Source organism: Nestor notabilis, unplaced genomic scaffold (genome assembly GCF_000696875.1).
Source record: "Nestor notabilis isolate BGI_N333 unplaced genomic scaffold, ASM69687v1 scaffold1461, whole genome shotgun sequence".
In the NCBI taxonomy this organism is placed as follows: Eukaryota; Metazoa; Chordata; class Aves; order Psittaciformes; family Psittacidae; genus Nestor; species Nestor notabilis.
The window spans coordinates 95,705-101,246 of NW_009915851.1; positions in this window are offsets into that span (position 1 = coordinate 95,705).

The window sequence follows — 5,542 nt, forward strand, 5'->3', positions numbered from 1 at the left end:
ATACTGCAAGACAAACAAACACACAAAAATTCATCTTTGTTTGAAGTTAACAGAACAAATAAAAAATCATAACTCTTTATGGTATGGTTTCAGATATATTTAGGCAGGTTGAAAAGAAAATCTTACACAAACTTACTATGCATTGTGGTTCATTAGTTTAACTAGAACAAATGTAAAGTCAGGAAATAGCTACTATTACTTGACAGTATAACTTCTCCTGGACACTGGCAACAGAAGGGAGGGATGGAAAATTCTCCAGCTCACTGCCTTGTCAGAAAATTAACTCTCATGTGATTAACAAAGTCATTTTTGAGCTACATTAAACAGCTATTCATTGTTTTTATTTCCCAGGGTGGGGTGGAAGGGTGATGGAGGGTTGAGGAGGGTGGACGGCATGCTGCGTCAGACCAGACATGTATCTAGCCCAGCACACACCGCTAACAACAAATCCCTGAAAAGAATAGAGTGCTGAAGTTCTACAGAAGGTTTAAGGCATTCCCACACTTGCCCCAGCATGGTGTCCATCACATTCATGGTCTAAGCTAGTGCTTTTTGTTCTGTTCTAAAAAAAAACTTTTCTAGAGCAGCCAGAAGCAGCAGCGGGAATACGTGGCCACCAGGGGTCATTCTCATCAGCCGTTCTGCTCTCTACCTTGGCAGACAGAGTCAAATGTCAAGCGACCAGAAAGAAATTGCAGAGTGTGCCCGTCCCATATATAAGCCAAAAATAGGAAGGAAGATTGATTCTTACTAGATAAACATTAAATAACTACTGATATATCCTTTTTTACCTTGTGAACCTGTTCACTGCCTTTTAGGACCTTTATGTTGTTTGCTTCCACAAAGCCTCAGCATTACAGAATAACTTATGTCTGAAAAGCCCCCTGAAGGCAAGGTGGTCAAATCTCCTGCTAAAACAGGAGCAAGTGAGATCAGACTGCTTGTGGTCTTGTCCAGCTGAGTTGTTAACAGATGTCTTCAAAGGCTGAAATTTCTGCTAACTTTCTGGACAATTTTCCCAGTGTCTGATTAACCTCATTGTGGGGGAGAGAGAAAATTTCCCACCATCTTATCAGAATTTCCAGTGTTGCAACTTCTGTCTGTTGCCTCTTGTCCTTGGCAGCTGTAGGGCTGAAATGACTCTCGTTCCTCCTTTGCTAAACCTCCCTATAAGGCCACTGAAAACAGCAATAACCCTGCCCTTCCTATCCTAAAACTGAAGAAACACAATCTTCTCAGTCTCTCCATGCACAGCATTTGCTTCAGCCTTCTAACCATCTTGGAGACCCTCCACCGAATCCTCTCCAGTACGAGATTATCTGGGATGAATCCCAAACTGGACATAGTAATCCAGACATAGTGCCATTACGGTGCCAAGCAGAGGTGGTGAATCACTTCTACTGATTATACAGATACACTTTTGCTAATGCAGCCCAGTATGTAGCAGTGATTTTTACATACGTATTTTTACATACTCTTCTGACCAAAGTACAAGGAAAAAAAAATTTAATTATATTACTTTAAAAAAAGAAAGTAATTTCCTATTCAGCTCTTTGTAATAATTATAATTTTCTAACTTCTATCATATCCATTTTCTCCCCCACCTCACACATAATTTCTATGATAAAGCATTCTGCTTTTAAAGGTATAGGTGGTGTTCCACGTTTTTTGACCATCACTGTTTCCATACCCGTTATTACTATTTTATTACACATTTTGAGATTGATAAGTACATCGTTATCCAAAATTTGAAGAGATCATCAGCATGTTTGCTCTTTTGCTCTAGAAGCTTTTACCAGCAATTTCTCATGTTATCTGTATCTTCATTTAATAACTACTGTGCTAGCATTTTTCTTATTCTGTGATAGATTTTGAAATTGTCACAGATATTTGCCTTGTTTAGATTTCCCTTTTTCAGCCACTATGTGGATATCTTTCTTTTCCAAGTTAAAAAGAAAGATTTAGAGACTTATTCAACAGTTTTTTTGCTTTAATAAATCAAATACACATTTCCTAAATGCTGTTTATGACTGGTTTTGGTTTGGGGCTTTTCCTCTCCCAATTTCAAAAAAGATCTAACAATTTACAAGGCATGGCTTCTACTCATGAGAGTCATATGGGCTCTTTGCTGCTTCACAGCATTTTTCCACATGCCCACTATTTTTATTTTCTTCCCTTTTCTATATACACAGCTCACCATGATCCCCCCCATCCTCTCAAGTAGTCTTGATTTATTTCATGACATACAAGCTCACAATCTGTGACTAGCAAATAAAGAATAGGTGGCCAACAGAAGGCTACAAATACGTTTTGAATCTGTTCCATATTGCTGCCTTTCCCCAAAAGCTCATTTTATGTTCACCAAAAAGTTACCCAAAAAAATTGCAACTAGCACCCAGCTGAACCTACCATTCTCAACAGTGTTAACAGCCACTAACTGCAGCTACTGTTAACAGTAGTTTAGGATCCCTCTAGGAAAGTGTCAGAAGCTTTAAGTGCAAAATACATTGCAAGCAATCCAATTTTTTCCACCCGACCAAGCCCACAATAGATGCAACAAGGGGACTGATATCCTCTCCTTCCTCAGCTGATGCCTAAGCAAAATATTATCCCCAAAAGTAAAACGGGTAAAACTGTACTATGAAAGCAAAGTTTACCAACAGGATGCTAGAAAAATTGAATAATTAAATCCACACACACCTAAGTTATCTAAATACAGTTTTCTCAAAATCAGTACTTAGAATTAGGTTTGAATGAATATGAAGTGGCACATACATAGCCTGACCACTTCTGTTGCATACAGTAATGTAACACAGATCAGTGGCTCCAGCAGGAAGTTGCTTAACCAAGGATGGCAAAGCACTGCAGATACTTGTAATAGCTGCCTCAGACCATTGGACATCAATAAGTAACCCTAACTTTCTCACAGTTGAAAGGTATCAAAGTGCAGTACTTTATAAATACTTAGGACCTCAAACTTCCAAGCTATTTACAGTCAGTCTGAGTTTCTACATCAAATGACAGAATTAGCATCATTCTCACAAACAGGCATAAGGGAACTTCCAACTAAGAAGAGGTATGGTAACTAGAAGGACAGACTATGAAGGAGTTTAACATAGTTCTCTCGAAGGTTCCCCAGTTTTACAGCCTAGTCTTAAGTGGAAAAGCAATGAAAAACCTTAACAGAATGAGTTCTATGAAAGAATGGGGGAAGTGTGCACTCATGCAGGTGAAGTGTGGTTTCTCTGGTTCACAGGCATGCAATCGGGTTAATTTCTCTAAGCAGAGATTTAAAAATAACTCAAATGATGAACCTGTAGCATGACAGCTTATTTCATATTGCAGCATACCCTTACCACCCTGAGTACCTAGTTGTGATGATTTAGTCTTCCATGTAAAAGCTTTCTGCTGGATTCTAGGTTTTAACCTTTCAAGTTGCTATAAGAAATAACTGTTACTCACAATGTTTCCATTATTCTGAGTTTGTTTTATCGAAGAGCTCCTGTTCAGTTTTCTTCGGTAAGCATCATAGGGATTGGAACAATGTAGCTGAAGCTTCCTGCAGAAATGGTAGGCTATTTCACTGACTGTTAAAAGCTAAAGAAACTAGTAGGGTTTTCTGTCTGTTTGGAGGAAGAGTTGGTGGGTTGTTTGTCGTTTTGTTGAGGGGTTTTTTTTCCCCCAAAACGTTCACTTACTTCCACTGAGGTTTGTAGTATTTGGATTCTTGAATATTAATTATACTTTTCATCTAGTTGGAGGCTATCTTCTGTGGATTTGATGCTTTATGACTGGATTATCACTATGTACTTCAGAAGAAACTGTTTCTGAAGATTCCTCACTTTAATTAGCGTAGTGTGCAGCTTGATGGCTACTTGGTATTGGTTTTAGCAACCCTGCAATATATGTTCCCTGAAATCTCTGCTCGTTTTTAATTTGATGCTTTACAAGATAAGGTTATTTATTATAGGATCTGTCACAGTCGTTTCCCTTGGTGTTAGCTGAAATCATCTGGGTCTTCTGCTTACCTACTGAACATCTGGGGACTGGAAGCTAAGCACTCTCGGCGGAGGTACTGTAACTCTGAAATGAGCTCCTGTTGATCAGACTGAAGTAGTGCTTGTTGACCCTCAAGGGCATGGTATAAGGCCCATCTGTTAGGCCTGAATTTTGCCTGAGGGAAGGTTACTTCAGTTAAGGTCTAGAGGGAGTATGCTTAGCAGACATTGAAAGTATAATAGCAAATTGATTGGCCTTTTGTGTCTGTGTTCAGTGCCTCCCTCTACTATTACTTCAAGCGGACAGTTGCTAATGGGTGTTCATGGAAAGTAAAAATTATGTTCTTCTATGCTGTTCTTTTGGGTTTTGTAGAAACTCCTTCTAGACTCCTACTGTCCATGTTTCTGAAAGATTAACAAAAAAGAGAAAGAAAAAATTGGGGCATACCATTCATTAAATTCAGTGCAAGGGATTACTTCCAGTAGTGAGGAAACTGATCTCCCCAGAGAGACAAGTGTGTGTCAGGAACAATGTGGGATACAACATTTCCTTTAATGTGTTACATCACAGGGTTGTTGTATTTTCATTCACATCTAACTGTACACGACAACTAGTGTCCAAATATGTACATGGCAAAATACGTGGCTTGAAATTTGTTCATTTTAAATTAGGAATAATTTGGACATTTATTTTTTCCTAGCAGAAAGTATTCATATTTACATAATTCCAACAATAGCTTAATTTTGCTCAGATCCTTAAAGGGAAAGAATAATTCAGGACTTAAAATGCTTGAAGACCTTCTTTTGTTCTCTATAAATGGCTTACAACTTCTTAAAAGGTTTTTAGCCATTTGTCGTTTCAGTTTCAGGATTGTTTTTAAATACAGTTTGGACTGGATTTAACCAGCTAGACACATTTAGTTCACAAGCATATCTAGATTGTGCAGGTACTAATCTTTTAAGATGACAGTGATGCTAAAAAAAACTTCAATCATCTTGATCGTGAAGATGTATTATTTCTAGCTACAGGTAAAGTATGTACAGTTAAAAATAAAACCTGAAACAGTGCCTTTGAGGTAATGATTCCTCTGCTTAAGCTTGTGTTAATGTTCTTAATGAACTCACTTTAAATGTCAGTATCTTTTCAAAGCTGTTGATCTGTTGGTAGAGGGAAAAAATTGTAGGAGGAGGGGAAAAGGTCTGAGTCTTCTGAGAAAAGTCGCATTTTCAGTTCTACCTTACTGCGTTTATAAGGCACTGTTTGCAGACTCGGCAAAATGAGGTGTGGGTTTAGGAAGGTATCCAGTTCTTGCCTCTAGAGCTGTGATTTTTACTTCAAGTTGATTCTGGTGCATGGATTAGGATGAAAATAGGGATAACATAAGCTTGAAGACTATGTTGTGCTTGCTGTAACAGTTTTAAATTTTAGTAATTAGTCGGTCTTTTGAATGGTGCTTCTTAAAAACAGCTATTGTGTATGCAGGCTCTCTCCAACAGTGACTGTTTTTGATGCTCTATTGTTTGGGATGACCCCTGAGTTGAAC